This window comes from Alexandromys fortis, unplaced genomic scaffold, assembly GCF_014885135.2.
Source record: "Alexandromys fortis isolate MF-2015 unplaced genomic scaffold, M_Fortis_MF-2015_v1.1 scaffold_16, whole genome shotgun sequence".
Taxonomy (NCBI): domain Eukaryota; kingdom Metazoa; phylum Chordata; class Mammalia; order Rodentia; family Cricetidae; genus Alexandromys; species Alexandromys fortis.
Window position 1 is genome coordinate 18,826,106 of NW_026067893.1, and position 18,450 is coordinate 18,844,555.

The 18,450-nt window shown below is 42.9% G+C and overlaps 2 pseudogenes; both read right to left on the reverse strand.

Annotated features, from left to right (window-relative positions):
* LOC126504159 (glyceraldehyde-3-phosphate dehydrogenase-like) overlaps positions 1-494 on the reverse strand; it is a 14,126-nt pseudogene extending 13,632 nt beyond the window's left edge.
* Positions 495-3,709: 3,215 nt separating this feature from the next.
* Positions 3,710-17,958, reverse strand: LOC126504166 (60S ribosomal protein L13-like; annotated as a pseudogene).
* Between the last annotated feature and the right edge of the window lie 492 nt (positions 17,959-18,450).

Genomic DNA, 18,450 nt, shown 5'->3' on the forward strand with positions numbered 1-18,450 from the left:
CCTTCCTTCCTTCCTTCCTTCCTTCCTTCCTTCCTTCCTTCCTTCCTTCCTTCCTTCCTTCCTTCCATTTTGTTATATTTTGTGACAGTGGTGGATGGGAACACGGTGGTTCACATGCAAGACCAAGGCTGTAGCCACGCTGGGCTCTGTATTGTGATTACGGATCATTATACTAATCACAGAGATAGTGACAGAAAGGGGAAGTGGCACTGTTGCACAATGGTCACACAAACTTGCTGCAGGCCAGGGTTGCAATACCCTCCTCTACAAGCTGAAGCAACAGCCAGGCATTTAAAGGGCCCGCATCTTTCCCCTTCCTTTCGTGTTTCTGTTTCCCCCATTTTGGGAGGAAGACTTTGAGGAGTTGTACAAAAAGCAACGACACATCCGGAGGAAATTAGAATCTTGTTGCACGTTCCTAGAGAAAAGCAAAAGCTCAGAAATACCTGTGTGGACATTCAACATTGTATGTTCCTCAGGCTCACCCTTGGCATGGCCACAATGATTTTTAAAAAAATGTCAGAAAGCACAAGCTTGGGAGGAGTTGAGGGAAGCCTCAGTTTTGCTCTGGGGCAGGCTGCTGCTTAGTTCTAGGTAATCTCATGATCAGTGTTATCACATCAATAGACACAAATGTCCAGTTTTTAAAACAACTGTCACACAAAAAATAGTGGAGTGTGATCCATTCAAAGGGGAGGAAAACACCAAGCAACCAATCACACAAACAAAACACCAACTGACCAATCACACAAACAAAACACCAACCAACCAATCACACAAACAAACACCAACCAACCAACCAATCACACAAACAAACAAACAAGCCAGAACCAGCCACCGAAAAAGACCAGAACCTTGAAAAAGACTTTCAAGCAATTATCTTCAAAATGTGGTTGACCCTGATGAAATAGACTAAACCATCATCCACAGGAATTGACCCAAAGAAACTTCTTGATGTAGTGAAGTATGACGTAGCTTGATACATAATGAGGCTGAAGCTTGATCTGGGAATACAGATTACTAACAGGCAACAGAATTAAGCCAATCCCAGAAGCTAGCCCCTTAAGCAACCCTAGACTGAAGGCTATCAAATGTTGCCCAGATAAAACAATGTTGAACGATATAAAATAGGTAATCGCTGTAAGTTATTTCTTGCCTTTCTGGTTATAAAAGTGGTTTTCCACTTTTTAAGGGGCTGGAGGCTTTCTGGTTCATCTTTGTGCTGGAATACATGGTTAATTAAATATGAGTATATAATTAGGATATTTTCAGAAAAAGAAATTATCTGAACTTGACCTAACAATCTTTCCAAGATGGTTAATAGTTCCCCAAAGTTAAAACAAGAAAGATCAAATCCGAAATTAGAAAATAACAGATAGAACCCAAGATGAAGTACAAGAAAATCTCAGAGTGACATTAAAAGGAGGTTCCAAGGACAACACAAAATAAGCCACTAGCCCTGTAGAGAGTTGAGATGGCCTCAGTTTACTCTAGACTGGTGGCCAAGTGCATTGAGAGAGACAGTTTCAAAACAATTAGATAGGGAAGAGTGAACCACAGCTAGTATGAGACAGCAAACAAGCTAAACTTCCCTCCAGCTGAACCTCCAAGCCCTATTAAGTAACATACCTAGGAAAAACTCAGTAAAATCCAGTTTGGGAACAAAAATTTACTGTAGAAGAAACAGAGCTTCTTCCCAAGGGTCAGTGACAGAATGATGCTGCAAAGACTAGGGATGAATCACGAGGTGGTCAGAAATAAAGCACGGGCTGATATTGGAAAATATCAATACTTCACCATGATTATTAAGAATACTCCATCAGAACAGCAACCGAATGCCATGTATAAATGGCCCTTCCTATAATGTCAACACTTGACATGAGAAGGCAGGAGAATTAGAGATATGAGTCCATTCCTGAGTTAGAGACCAGAAGGGGCTGTATGAGACATTGTTTCAAAAAAGTAATAATAAAATAATTACCACTTTAAATATTTGAAGTAAAATACAGTGTTAAAATATTTTAAATGGAGCTGAGCGATGGTGGAGCACGCCTTTAATCCCAGCACTCGGGAGGCAGAGGCAGGCGGATCTCTGTGAGTTCGAGACCAGCCTGGTCTACAAGAGCTAGTTCCAGGACAGGCTCCAAAGCCACAGAGAAACCCAGCATCATGTTCTGTTTACTCCACCTACCTAATTTTCTGTCCTATTAAAGGGCCAAAACAGTTTCTTTATTAACCAATGAAAGTAACACATAGACAGATGACCCTCCTCCATCATCCAACATATTTCAGAAAATTAATTCTTTGAGAGAACTTTATCTTAAAAAAAAAACTTGATGCTAAAACTATGTGACAGTTAAAAGATTTTGGAGTTAGGCTTGGTATTTAGTGGGTAAATACCTTAATATCTTCAGAATAAAGGTAAGAAAACCGAGTATGGACACTGCTAAAATTTATATACATTAAGGATGTACATCAAGCATTAAGGATGACTACTAAAATAATAGACACAGATCCCACAGTTTTCAATACAGGAGAAAATTTAAAGAGAAATGCATGTTCTCCACCCAATATGAGAAAAGGAAAACATCAAGACCTAATAATTGTACCATACTACAATAAAAATAATCCAAAGGTATCAATTAACCATTATAACAAATTTAAGCTTAGGCAGTGAAAGACAGATTCTGAGACTGAATGCCAAAAGTGAATGCTGCCTCTGAGCTGTGGGCAAGAGAAAAACCTAAAATAAAAGTAAACAGCAAGTTTGAAAGCAAAAGTCAGAAAGACACAGCAGGAAAACAGTGAAGGGAAGCAGGGTAAAATTAACCTTTTGCCTCTGCTTCTGGAGTGCTGGAGGTGCAAGTGCGAGCCACCCCATCGGCCCAAATGCAGTTTTTGTTCTTATTGCGATGCGTTTCTTGAGCGCTGTTAGTGGGTTTCTGTGCAGTTTCAGTACATGCATGCAGTGTGCACGACAGCGTTCGGCTTCCTTCCGTTCATGCTCTCCCACTCACAGATTCTAAAAATCTCTATTCTACATTCAGATCGACTTTATTTAAAACGTCCACACAGGAGAGAAATATGAAGCAACTGCTTTTCTGTGTCTGGATTATTTCACTCAACATCATCTTATCCCGCTCCATCCACTTTAATACAGAATATAGGATTCCCTCCTTCCCTAATGGCCAAACGATACTCTGCTGTGTGTGCATCCCACACTTTTCTTTATTTGGTCACCTGTTGATGGACGGCTATGTTAATTCCCTGGCTTAACCTACTCTGAATAGAGAGGCAATTAACATGAGTGTTCAGATACCTGTTTGGTGCACAGATTTTGCTTTCTTTGGACATATCCACCCTGCAGTGGGGTAATCAGACATATAACAAACTTATTTGCACTTTTTTGAAGCAACTTCTACACTGTTCTCCATAATAACAGTACTGACTTACATTCAGTACTGGATTTTTTTTATAATTTATTTAACTTTATTTTACGTACAATGGTGTGAGGGTGTTGGATCCCCTGGACCTAGAGTTACAGACAGTTGTGAGATGCCATGTGGGTGCTGGGAATTGAACTCAGGTCCTCTGGAAGAGCAGCCAGTGCTATTAACCACCGAGCCATCTCTCCAGCCCTCAGCACTGGTTTTTTGTTTTGTTTTGTTTTTGCTTTATGGAAAATTTATTGCAATATTCCAAAAGCACATCACTTTTTCTTTTCAACATCCTGCTCTGCAGCTTCCTTTGCCCTCTTTGCTCGGATGCCAAAGAGCCGGGCATTGGCCCGGGCCATGCGAAGACTGGCAAAAGCATTGAAGTTCTTCTCTTCTGTGATGACTCTGGCTTTCTCCTTTTTATAAACATTCCGGATGGGCATCACAGGTCCTGTGAGCTGAGTGGCCAATTTAAGTTCTTCAGCCGAACTATCTCCCTTCTTTGGAGCCAAGGCTTCCCGGGGAAGAAGATGAGCTTGGAGCGGTACTCCTTCTGGCGCTGCACGTTGGCCTGCAGGGACTCGGTGGACTTGTTTTGCCTCCTTGGGTCCACAGAGATGCCGATTGTGTGAGCCACTTTCTTATGGATACCAGCCACCCTGAGTTCCTCCAGGCTGAAGCCCCTGCCAGCTGGGACCTTGGTGTGGTAGCGCACTGTGGGACACCTCACGATGGGCCCGATGGGTCGATGGGTCCGGAGACGGGGCGCGGGGTAAAGCGGCGCGCTTTCGCCTGCCCGGCCTTGCGCCTGCGGATCTTGCGTGCCGGCTGGTTGAACCAAGTGTGCACTCGCTGCTGCCAGTCCTTGTGGAAGTGGGGCTTCAAGCATGCCATTCCGGCTGGGCGCCACGGTTGCCTCCCGTACAGGGGAACGGCCGAGCGGAAAGGCAGTACTGGGTTTTTTAATTCTTTAAAATTTTATTCTTAGTAGGTGTGGGGTCTGAGTGCATCTTGGTGGAACTGAGTTCTCTCCACCTTTACGTGCATTCTAAGATGAAGCTCAGGAGGTCAGGTTTGTGGGGCAAGCATTTTACCTGCTGAACCATCCCGCTGGACCACACAGACTGTTTGAAAGTTCCACTTTTTCTATACTGTCGCTAACATTTGCTAGTTCAGTTTTGTTGTTTGTTTGTTTGTTATTAGTAGCCATTCTAACCAGGGTGACAGAATCGTTTGTCGTGGTTTTGATTTGCATTTCTCTTGCAGCTAGTGATACTGAGCATTTTTTTTTTTTGGTATATTTACCGATCACTTGAATTTCTTCTTTGGAAAAATTTCCGCTCAAAAACTTTGCCCATTTAAAAATACATATAATGGGGCTTGATTGTCAGATGAAAAGTTTAGCAAATATTTGATTCCATTTCATTAGCTGTCTCATCGCTCTGGAGATAAGTGTGAAGACACAGAGCTTCAGCACACTTCCTAGAGTTTACACCATGCACACTATTCCAAGATCAGGATAAATAAAGAAATAGTTCTCTATCATATCTCATAGTGGAGCTTTCTTTAACCTTTTAAATGTTAACCAAATTTTATAATTGAGGACCCAAGGCATTAAATAATTCAAACACAGTAATAGCATATAAATAGCATGTGTTTGTTCAAATATTAATATTAAATATGTCTGTCATTTGAATAGAGTTTTAAAAACATTAACTAAAAGTGCAAAAGCACAGCCAGGCAGTGGTGGTGCATGATTTTAATCCCAACACTCCAGAGGCAAAGGCAGGTGGAACTCTGAGTTCAAGGCCAGCCTGGTCTACAGAGTGAGTTCCAGGACAGTCGGGGCTATAGAGAAAAACCCTGTCTCAAAAGAAAAAAAAATAAATGGAAAACATCAAATGAAGTATATTTGATGATTTTTCAGAAAGTACAATCTTACCTGGAGGGGGTGGTTCAGTGGCAGAGTTTTTGCCTAGCATTGCACAGGGCTGTAGGTCAGATCCCCAACATCCAAGGGGGAAAAAAGTACAATCTTAGACGCAAAGTGTATTGATAGTGACGTCATTGAATCACATGCATGTCCTCGGCACATTTTCCAGACATTCATTTCCTCTTCTTGTGTTCATTCTTTTTATGCTTTCCTAGAATTTGTCATTTTTTTCCTAAGTGCTAATTTCATTGTCATGATTTTATCATTTTCCTATGTGTAGATGTTTTTATATCTCCTTACATATTGCTGATATAAACTGTGATCACCCCCATCTTAAGCACCCAAAGGTTTAAGTTTGCTGATCCTCTTCAATGAATATTTTGCCCATTTCTGCTGTTCGTATCATTTCCTCCCTTTTCATGATTTGAGCTTCTTGTTTTTTTGTTTTTTGCTTCTGGTCACTTCTTTAGTGATTCCCTGAACTAGCTGATTGATTTTCTCATTCTTCATGCACACAAGCCTGTAAATCTCCCTCTAAACACTGCTTTAACTGTTTCAAAACAGTTTCTAACTTCTACTATGAGTTTTTTCTTTAACCCTCAAGATCTCTTTTGAAATACAAAACTTAATATTTAAACCCAGGTGTTTCTTTGATTTTTTTTCTCTGCTGCTTTTTGTTATGGATTTCAAGCACAATTTAATTGTGATCGAGAAAGATATTTCTCACAATATCAAACCATCCTAAATTGTTGAGATTGCTTTGTAGTTTTCAATATAGTCAACATTGATAAATACTTTGTAGCTCTTCAAAATAAACTGCATATAAGGTAGTGGGTATAGCGGTCTATAGATGTCTTTTAGGTCAATCTGAATTATTTTCATCTAGATCTCTATTTTTTAAATCTATTCTCTTATTAACTAGGAATGCGTGTATAGGGGTTAGCAGGATGGTTTAGCAAGTAAAGGCACTTACCACATAAGCCTGGTTACCTGAGTTTAATCCTCAGAATCCACAAAATGTTGCAAGAAGAAAATCCACTACCCAAAATCATTCTCTGTTACATGTGTGCTATGATTTGCCCCTCACACACATCATATATACATATACACACACCAGTAAAACCAATAAATTTTTTAAAAGCTAAAAAAGAAATACTCTCAAATTTCCCATGTGTATGCAGCTAATACATGCTGATAAAATTAATGACATTTCCATTATGAATGTAGATGTCATTTTTCCTTATAGATCTTTCCTTTTACTTTATACATTTTGATGCAATGTTATTATATACATAAAATTTGTTATTACATCTGTCAAGTAAACAGAGTTTTTCCTTATGAAATGAGGCTATTTGTAGTAATACATCTTTCCTTAAAATATACTTTTTCTGTAATAATATATCTACACTAGCTGTCTTTAAGTTGGTGTTGACATGCATGTCATTCAAATGCATCTCTTCTTAATAGTGCATTCATTGCCTTTCTTCCCGGTAGTGACAGTGTTACCTCCAGTTGGACTAAACAATATTAATATTTAATGTAACTAAGAATACATGTGAACCTAAAACTATATTTTCCTACATTTTTATGTTTATATTCTTCCTTCCCTCCCTCGTTTTGGATTTAAAGTGCTTTATTATTCCTGTCTATTCTGTCAGCTTGGTAGTGATCTAGACCTGTCTTTAATAACCTTATCTATAGCATACATAATTGACCTTTGACTTATTAACTTCTGGTATACTAGTGTTTCAATCTTTTCTTGGTCAATGTAAAAAGAACATGTAATTTCATTTAATCCTATCTTTCATGTACTTTAATTTCCTCTGTATTTTAAAAATCCAACATATTTATTACTATTTTAGACAGAAATAATCACTTCAGATTTACTTCCACATGACTTCATACTGGTTTATAACTCCAAGCTTTTATCTAGGTCTCTTTCTTTCTTGTAAAATATACCCTTGCTTATATCTTTTAGTGTATGTTTACAAGTTTTTTTTTTCAGTGTTTACTGGTCTAAAGATTTACCTTTGCTTCTTTATTTTTGGTTTCTGTGGAATCTAGGTTTAACTCTGTTTTCTTGAACAGTAATGAAGGTAACTTCCATCATCTATAGCTTCCACTGTCTCTATTTAGATATCATGGCTATCTATCCAACTTCTGTTTCGTTGATGATAATTTCTTTAACTGAGTATTGCTTTTAAAGCCTTCTTTAACTATTATTTTGATTTATGTGTCTGTGTGAGGGTATGCCCGGGACTGGAGTTACAGGTGGTTGTAACTGGTGTGGGTGCTGGGAATTGAACTTGGGTCCTTTGGAAAACGGGAATGTGCTCTTGACCACTGAGCCATCTCTCCAGCATGAATTTTGCTCTTAAAAATTTCTGATTGTTTTCTTCCAGCAGCTTTGCTCTTACATCACTAGCATGACTTTTTTAGTAACACTTTTTCATTTACTTTGCATACTGACCACAGTTTTCTCCCCCCCCCCTCTTCCCAGTCTGCTCCCCAGCTTCCTACCTCCCACCTCCCCTTTCACTCCTCTGTCTCCTTTCAGAAAGTGCCTGATCTCCCACAGGCTTGAGCAAAGCAGGGCACATCAAGTTGAGGCAGGACAGAGCTTCTCCCTTTGGATCAAGGTTGGACAAAGTAATCCAACATAAGGAACAGGTTCCCAAAAGTCAGCAAAGCACCAGGGACAGGTCCTGATCACACTTCTTGCACAGCTTTGAAATATGCATGGTGGTTATAGTTTTTATACCTTCATATTTGGGGGAAATTCCCATGTTAGCAATTTATAATTACATTAACATTGCCTCATGCTTCACAAATAAACCCAATCATTTATTATTTTTTTACAACTTGTGTCTGAAGACCCAAAAGCATCATGGCAAGGTGTCTCAGGCACTGTGTCACAGAGCTAATAACAGTTGGGGTGCTCACTAGAAGTACCACCATGATCTGCCTTCAGATGTCTTTCATGCCTGTCAGGCTGTTGGCAAATGGCTCCTCTGAAGCAGCCAGGCTGCTGTATGTACCCTGGGCACGGCAGCTGGCATCCACCACAGCAGCTCATCTGAGAGACCACAAGGTAGAAGTTACCTGCCCTTTGTTACATTGTCTTAGTTGTCCTCCCACGTTCCTACTTTGTTGCTTTGGCCACAGGGATCAAATGTTTCGGTATAGGAGAGTCTGTTCAGAGTCTGTTACTATCAAATGACAAAAATCACTGGACACCACCGCAGTGGCTACCTACTATATTTTACCATGCGCATCTTCCCCAATTATTCATGTCCCTCTCGTATGGGAAATACAGTCACTTTCAAACGTGTCAGCACAGTATGAGCACAACGCCCCCAATTTTACACCTATGAGTTATGAGTTGTCTTGGGGAGTGCCCTGAGAGGGCACCTAAGAGAGATCATAGAAGTGATTAGTAACTAGTGAATTTACCTTGATTGTTCACAGGAGCAGAGGAAAGAGGTTACTTAAAGGAGTGCAGGGGACTCAGAGCAGGCGCATAGCCTATCCCAGCGTGGTGACAACTCACTGAGTTCTCCCATAACTTGCAGATGGCTTGACTGGCAGAAAGGTCTCCTCTCCCCAGAAATTGTTTACTGATTTTATAACCTCGAGGGTGGGACCTTGTAAATCCAGTAAATTTCATTTATTTCCAACTCTTCACACCAGGAGGGAGTGTTTCAATTAACAGGAGATGGCTACAATTGACTACAGGTCTAGCTAAGGTGTGAGCTCTGTAACAAAAGCACCTGGGGCCAGGCATAGTGGAGTGTAGTGAGGAGCTGCAGGCAGGCCTGCTTTTAATCCCGCCCAGCTCCCTGCATGGTTAGCTTTACACCCGAAATAACAACACACAAATTGTATTCTTCTAAACAATGCTTGGCCCATTAGCCCTAGCCTCTTACTGGCTAACTCTCACATATTGATTAACCCATTTCTAATAATCTGTGTAGCACGACGAGGTGGTGGCTTACCAGGAAGGATCTTAAACTGCATCCATCTTGGAGAGGAGAGCTATAGCGTCTGCCTAACTCAGCTTTCTTTCTCCCACAATTCTGTTCTGTCTAATCCACCTATCTAAATCCTGCCCTATCAAAAAGCCAAGGCAGTTTCTTTATTAATTAACCAATGAAAGCAACAGATGACCCTCCTCCATCAGTAGAGCACACCTTCAATCCCAGCACTTGGGAGGCAGAGGCAGGAGGATTTCTGTGAGTTCAAGGTTAACCTGGTCTACAGAGCAAGTTCTAGAATAGCCAGAGCTACATAGGAGACCCCATATTAAAAAAAATTAAACAAAAAGCTCCTTGGATTGTCCCTATTGATGTGAAATCATGTGGCCTAACAGGATACATTGTCTGTATGTTCCAAGTAGGGAGGACCTAGGAGAACTGCTCTGGATGCCTCGCTTCACAAGGTGGAAATGGGCACAGCACACGGTCTACACAATTCTGAAAATTTCAGATAAATAAAAGAGCTTTTAATTAGACTCATTCACATCATCTGTCTCCACCACCCACACATACTCTTGGTTCTTTCTCAATTAGCTTTTCTTTTCTATAGAGCACAAACTTGTACTTTGAGCCTCTGAAGCGACATGCAGCAAAGTTCACGGTGTGATGACAGACTGCAGCTTTCACCGTACGACACTGTCTCTGTTGCTGCTCTTAGTCGTTTCCTAGGAAGCTATTCCTACAATAGTGCCTTTACTAAACAAGGCCTCCCGAAATATTCTGTCTCTCAGTCTTCACCTCTTGTAGCATAAAAACACTAAAGGTGAATTTTAAGAACTGAATGTGAAATTTTTCACCTAATATTTATCCCTATATGAGTATGATACATTATTAGAATTAACCGTATTTGTGTGTGTGTGTGTGTGTGAGGGTATGTGTGCCTGTGGGGTGCGCATGTGTGTGTGTGGAGGTCAGAAGACAATCTTAGGTGTCTTCCTTTTGCTGGAGACAGGCCTCTCTCTGGTCTGGGACTCAGCCAAGTAGGCTAGGCTAGCTGGCTAAGAGCTCCAGGACTGGTTGTCTCGCTTCCCATTTCACTATCTCTGGGGTTAGTAAGCACATGTCACCACACCTAGCACCTTATGTGGGTTCTAGGGTCTTCAGATTTGTGAGGCTAGCATGTGATCAACTGAGTCACCTCTGCAGTTCCTAAGCTTACTCTTTCCTCTAGTCTTGTTCATGATTGATATTTAGTCCACTTGAGTACGCCAATATTTTCTTTGTACAACTTATCTATCATATTAATATATTTCAGGTTTTGTGATTATAATAAAGTTACTGCTGAGCTCAATATTATAAAATAAATTCTATGCTTATGGATCCTGTGTGGGTCAGATTCATACAAAGCATAGAGACAGTTCATCTCTGCTCTATGGTGTTTGGATCCTTATTTGGAAGATTGAGAGCCTGTATTTTGGACTCACTTGAGATCCTATCACTCAGAAATCTGGCAGTGAACATTGGTTGGGAGATTCATTCTCTTTCCCTAAGGGTCTCTCCAGGTGACTTCTGTTTGTAGATTACTTTGGGCTTCCTTAGAACATGGAGGTTGGTTCCCAGAATAAACTTCCCAGTAAGAGAAAGAGTTAGACAGAAGCAGTATTTTGGAACCCCCAGAAGTCACATGACACCACTTCTGTGCGCTTTGTCGTGAGAGAGCTAATATTAACTACCCCCCCACCTCCAAAGGGAAGAAATGACTGCTAATCCACAGAGCCACTTTCAACCAGGTGTCAACAGCTGCTTTCCTCGGACTGGGACTCAGATCGGAGCATTGCTCAGCCCTCTTCAGAGAAGCTGCTTCTAGCAGTAGATGGCAATCAACACAAAGACTCACAACTGGGCAATATGTAGGGAATGAGGGACTTTGGAGCACTCAGCCCTAAATGGGATGTCTTTATCAAACTGCTCCCTCAAGTGTTAGGGATCTATGTGGAAGAGAAAGAGGAAACACTGTAAGAGCCAGAGGTGGTGGTGACGCCAAAGAAACAGCGTCATCCAGAGAAAAAAGGAGTGATACACAAAGGAACTCACAGAGCCTGTGACAGCACTCACAAGACCTGCACAAGTTCAAACCAAACAAAAAGTCAAAAAGAAGTGTGTGGGGGGGTGATGATGAAGTTCTATCCCCGAATCAAGAAGTCGTTTGCAGTTGGTATCTGCTGAAAAAGGAAAAATCAGTTCTTGTAGTGTGGTGCCACTGTGAGTATCAACCACTCTCCAGGACAGGCAATGCACAGGAAGAGTTGGCCAACACAAAACAGATTCCATAGTTTTGTTGTGTGTGTTTTGTTTTTGCTTTGTCTTATTGGGATTTTTTTTTGGTTTGATGTCCTTTTTTTTTATTTTTCTTTTCTTTTTTGAGAGAGAAAAAGAGCATGAAGTTGAGTGGGTAGCAAGGTGGGGAGTTTCTGGGAGGAACTGGAGAAGGACAAATATGATCAAAATATATTCTGTGGAAATTTTTTAATAAATTAAAAATTTAGGAGAAATCTTTTATAAGCAGTATTTCCTTAAACAACACATGATCCTGTTGCTCAGATATCATTCTTTTCCTTTCCAGAGGCCTCCTGTCAGTGATACAGTTCTGAATATTTGAAATGACTTAAAATAAACTGTTTCATTATTTGACTTGAAAGGCTCGTGGACAATAGGATTTCGGATTTGTCTGGTATGTTGATTCTTTCTTTGCTTTCTATTCTCTCATGAATAACCTGGGTGAAGGTGTCACATACCTTAATCCCAGCATTTGGAGGCAGATGCAGTTGGATCTCCGTGGGTTCAAAGCCTACCTGGTTTACAGAGCAAATTCCAGGACAGAGAGGACACAGAGAAACCTAGTCTCAAAAAATGGGGAGGAGGGGAGGAGGCAAAAATAAAAGGAATAGTGACAGCAGACTCCTGCCAGGCTTGCTCAGAGAATTCCATGAGTTTTATACACATATGTATAGAGTAATACCGTTAGCACCGTAAGCACTGTTCAGGCATCAGTTGCTCTTATCTCTCCTTTTGTTCCCCCTCTGTTGCTAACACAGCAATTTACCATCACAGATGACTGAGCAAGGGTCCCTTTGCTCCATTCAGATGGAAATCATGAATGGACAAGGAACAGATCCCTCAGCGTTGGCATCCCTGAGCTCTCAAGCATCAGAAGCTTACAGGCTAGGCTTTCAAACCCAGAGTCTGTGGCTTTAAGCCCCGAGAACCTAGAGGCTTAGTGTTGCTAGGTTTGAAAGACAAAGACTTACAGTCCTAGTTCAGCTCAGGAGATTATTGGTTGTTCTAGCTTTTGAGAGGCAACAGCCGAGCTACCTGCAACTAGCGTGACAGCTCCTGGGCTGTGGGTATTGGGACCCTGGGACCCTCAACTGTTGGCTTTCAGGAATTCTTCCAGGGACTAAGACTGGAAGCTTTTGCCTACAGTTTCTAAAAACCTCTTTGCCCTCTTTGCTCCCAGCTTTGCAGGTTTCACTCCCCACAGCACCCCTGAACTCCTCAGCAGCCTCCTCACTGCTGCTCGGTGGGTTTGGGGTTAAACTCCCTAGGAGCTCTGGTTTTCCTTGTATAACCAGCTCAGCAGCCTACCCTACCTGTAAAAAAGATTGCAAGTAATCAATAAAAAAAAATATTCAGGCTGAGCGGTGGTGGCGCATGCCTTTAATCCCAGCACTCGGGAGGCAGAGGCAGGCGGATCTCTGTGAGTTCGAGACCAGCCTGGTCTACAAGAGCTAGTTCCAGGACAGGCTCCAAAATCACAGACAAACCCTGTCTCGAAAAACCTAAAAAAAAAAAAAAAAAAAGTTCAGAAGTACAGTGTTGTATTCCCATAATTGCAGCAACTTGGAGACTGAGATAAATGGAGTTAGGCTAATGTGGGCTACATGGTAGATCCCTATGAGGGGTGGGGCTCACATTTGGGAGAAGCCTTTCCTGAGGCCAAGTGTTGCAAAACTGGATGATTGGGCATATTAGAAGAATGCAATTCTACCAAACAGAGCTTTATGTGTGAGTAGCTTCCTATTTAGCCTCCATAGCTTACATATATGCTTATCAGACACCTCATCTATGAACCAGCCAGAAGCCTTACATAGCAATCACAGGCTCTTGGGGAGGTGCTTCCTCCTGCTATCCTGGATAAGAATAGTTGCAGGGTAGGCAGGATCATCTAGAGTTTCCTGAAGCTTGAATTGCCCACACTAGAGTCTTCCAGTTCCACTATGAGTGGCCTGGAGCTGTGATTAGAGCAAGTGCTCCTGAAAGACCAGCTGGACTCTAGCAGCAGGCACGGTTGCAGTGGTCCCTGCAGCTGGAATAGAGTTCTCTGAATGTCATGGGGTGTTCAACAAGGCTGGACTCCCTGGGAAAATCAGCTATTGCCAAGGAAATGAGTGCATACTAACAGCTCCAAGGATACAGCAGCCAGGCTTTCCTGCAAGCGGCCAGATGGCCCATCCTTGACTCTTGCTCAGTCATAGGAGGAAAAAAATTAAAGACCTAAGGATTGTTGTAATGAGAGCGGCAGGGCTGCGTCCCCAGCACCCCGGCCGCCTGGCTAGCTTATGCACGAAATAACAACACACAAACTGTATTCATTTAAACACTGCTTGGCCAGTATATCTAGCCTCTTCTCAGCTAACTCTCACACCTGGACTAGCCCATTTCTAATAATCTGTGTAGCACCGCTAGGTGCGCTTACCGGGAAGATTCTAGCCTACGTCTATCCTGGGTCGGAGCTTCATAGCGTGTGTCTCAGAGAGGAGCTATGGAGTCTGTCTGAGGAGTCTTACCTCACTTCTTCTTCCTCCCAGCATTCTGTTCTGTTTACTCCTCCCACCTATGTTTTAACCTATCAGGGCCAAGCAGTTTCTTTATTGCTTAACCAATGAAATCAACAGATTGATATATGACACTCCCACATCAAAGGATTACAATAAAGACCTAACATACTGAGGTTTTAAACAGTATTTAATAATGCTGTATCCCTTACCACATGGCTTGGTCCCTTTGATCTGTCTTAACCTTACTGATCTTCAATTACACTTTTTCAGCAGTTAAATCTCCCATTTCCAAGACCTATAACTGACTTACAAAATAACTTACACCTGCTTATATATTAAATCTGTTTATGACCTTAAGCTAGGGACATGGATTTTCTACATTATCCATTTATTGTCAATCCCATTTGCTACCTTTTTTCATTGTTTATGGTCCTTAAGAGTCATCTGAAAATCAACTACGAACTTGCCTTTACAGTTGTGAGCCCTTTTTGGTCTTCAGTGAGGTCTTCATGGTAAAAGAAAGGAAGCAACTTGCTAGGGGTTGCTGTCTGCTTTCAGGAGAAGAGGGTGTGTTGTGAGGGTCTTAGAGGGAGGGCTGATCATCTAGAGTTACGGACAGGAACAAAGTAACTGTACAACAGGGAGAGAAGACAAACTTAGAGAACAAGAAAGTTACCGGGCTTAGACAGCAAAAGTGACAAGTGGGAGCGCCAGGGTCATGTACCTGAAAGGGGCTGGTGCCTATGACGTTAAAGTGACAGGCAGAGAGAAGAGGGCCACAGTCATGGGGACACAGGGAAGCAACAGCCACAGAGGAAGGAGAAGAAAAAGGACAAATTGTGTAAGAACTGAAAAACAGCTCCTGTCAGCATCAAAGGAGCCCAAAAGTTGTGAGTCCACCATGGGGTTCTGGGTACAGGTTTAAAGGATTCTGGGGCCCTCCGCTTTCCAGACTCCCTCCCCTTTCCTTCACTGGTCCAACCTGGGGTATCCTTCCAGAGATCTTATTGAAGGGCCCTTGAAACAGTAACAACATCCTGGCAAGGTGGAGAGCAATCCCAAGAGCAAGCAGATATCCCTACTTTCCCGATCAACCTAAGTTCCTTTGACCATTGTTCAGGTTGGGAAGAGATGTCCAGCCAAACAACATACCTGAGTTGCTGGTTTTCTGGATTGCTCCACATATCTAATTAGTAAAATGGGAGGTATTTATCCTCCTCAAAGTCAGATCCTTTCTAAAAATAAGGTATCTATATTGTAGCACTTGATTTTTTTTGTTAATATTTTATTACTTATGGTATTATTGTATTTGTTCCCCATTCTATTCCTCAAGGTTTAAACACTGTGATTGACACAAAGCTGATACTCAAAAATGCTGAGGTTAGGGAAATGGTTCACTGGGTAAGAGATCTTTCTGCACAAGCATGATGACCTGAGTTCAGATCCTGAACATCCATTGAAAATGCAGGCACAGACCCCAGTACTGGAGGGAGGGAGAAAGGAAAATTTCTGCACACACACAAAAAAAGGTGAACTTGGGTTCAGCGAGAGACCTCAGGGGAGTAAGGCTGAGAATGAGAGCAGGATGCTTGGCTTCATGGGCATATGCATGCTCTCTCTCTCTCTCTCTCTCTCTCTCTCTCTCTCTCTCTCTCTCACACACACACACACACACACACGCGCGCACACACACACACACACGCACGCACACACACACACACACACACACACACGCACGCACGCATGCACACACATGCATGCAGGCACACACACGCATGCACACACACGCATGCACACACACGCATGCACACACATGCATGCACACATGCAGGCACACACAAGCATGCACACACATGCATGCATGCACACATGCATGTTTATTTATTGAATCCATAAAGGAAAGCAAAAGAGAAATTTAGTTAAAAATTAAAGTCTAAGGAATCCTAGCAGTCCCAAAGTTGGAGGCAGCTTACTCAGAAAGCCACCGTTGTATTCTGGCCATCCTACATGGTTACGTGAGACCATGGAAGGCCATTAAAAGCTGTGGGTCAGGAAGAGGGACTTGGAACGTTCAGCTCTAAAGAAGCAGGAACCAACTGGAAAACTTGAACAAGCAGATTCCCCTAGATAAGCATCATTCAGTCTATCCATTAATACTCCACCTATCCATTATGTTGGATTTTCTACTCATCCAACCCACACAGACTTTCTCTGCAAAGGTCTCATCTCTCTTCTTAGGCATGTCAAAAGGCTCTAACAACTCTCTCCCATGTGAGCCACAGCTGATGCACCATTTGCCTCGACACTCTGTGCTAGAAACAGGCAATACCAACAGTGACTCTCCTTCACCTCTGCCCAAACTTAGTGCTGGCCCATTGCTCCTACCCTTGGAATTTCTCACACATATGTCAAAATACCACAGTCTCTCTAGAAGCCCTGGTGGCACACAGGCACTTCTCTGAGTAATGCCGTTGAGTCTCGTGTCACTGGACTTGAAGCAGTGTTAGGAAAGTGTGGCAACACTCTAAAAACACCTACTCCTCTTGTCATCTATAAAATCCTCTCTTAAGACTTGAAACTTGACGCTGAGGTAGAAGAATAGTAGCAAGTTCAAGGCCACTGTGGGTTACAGAATACCAGGTCAGTCAACAACAGGACTAAACAACAGGACTCCATGGGGGCAAAGGGGCACTGATGCTTGTAATGTTTCCAACAATCATGAAACCAGCCTTGAACTGCTGTGCCAGACAGGTTCCAGGGAGGTCTTCTCTAATGGCTGATTTTAGATTGAGAATCCCCAACAGATTTGTTGAAACTTACTTAGACTGTTAACAGTCTAGGACACTTTCACCAACCTCCCTGGCCTCTGTCCTTCCCTCCTTAACTGTTTCAGACTTGGGGATGGATCTTTGAGCCTCCACTGGTTCTCCTCCTTTTTCTGTGATGGGAGTTCCCTTTACACATTTTCTGCACATTTACTCTCAGTTCCCCCACCCGCCATGCCTGGAGAGTCAGATTAACATGAAGAAATCTCTTTTGGAAACCTGGATTTTGCCAATATATCATCACAGCAGTTCTTTCTGGCTATGTTACCATTCAGTATAACAGAGTAAAGCAGTGTGCTGACAGAAGAGCAAGTTTTATTTTGCCCAGTCTGCAACAAATTGCTTAAGACTACTTTTCCCCAAGGTTTGTTCCCAGCACAAGAAAACATTATACCCCCAAGGAAGTCAGCATTAAAAGCAGGAGTGTGGCTTAGTACCACTCCTTGGGCTACTGAGTTAAAAAATGCTTGCAGAGGCAACAATCTGTGACGACAAGAAATATGAATTTAAGTTTTCCAAAGAGAGAATCACCACGGAGGACAGAGTATCTGGCTTTGGCTAAATACTACAGGTATGGTCTTAGAAAAACGACTTGCCCTCTCTCAGACTTAATTTCTCCATATCTAGCAAATAAAAACGATAACAGCTGCTGTCGCCAGGATGGTCGAATCAGGCAATGACAGGGTTTGTGTTAAAGGCCACGCTCCTCCTCCACACTGTCCCATCAGCAGCGGCCAATTGCACCCACTTCCGGAGACCACTTCACCTCAGTCTTCCTCGGCCCAACGCGTATCCTTCCGCGTCGCGTCACTTCCGGGAGCCTCAGGACGTGGCTCCTGATCATACCCGGATGTAACTGTCATGGCTGCCGTCTGCTAGCGCCCGCAGTGGACATCGAGCGAAGGGCTTGCCCAAAAGGCGTTTGACGTTCGGGAGTTCGAAGCCTGCCATCTAGAGGCAGCAGAGGAGACTTCCGCGAGGCAGGATGCTCCCAGGCTGCGCTCCCGCCCCGCTCTGTCAACTTGTCAGGCTTTTCTAGAGAAGCTGCCCCCCTTGGCAGGACGAAGCCGCGCGGCGGGCTCAAGCCTGTTTCTGTGCGCCGAGCGTTTGGTCCCGTCGTAGCCCAGGCGCTGGGCAGCCATCGCGGAGGCGACGAGGAGGAAAAGACGTGCCGGACGCGGAAGAGGTGGGGGCGCGGAAGAGGACTCCGCGGCGGCTCTAGGGACCGGCCTCTCAGTGCCACCAGGCGCCTCCACCCCCCCCCCCATGGGGTCCTGGTCAGGTCTTTGTCCTTTCAGCCAAGAGTGTCCTCACTGTTGGGCACTTCTTTGCTGACCCAGCCACACTCAACCAGTCTGCCCTGCCCTAGACTTCTAAAGAGGATGGAAATTCTGAAACTTTAAAGTTTCAAGGATGGGTGTTGATTTCAGTGTGATTGGTTTC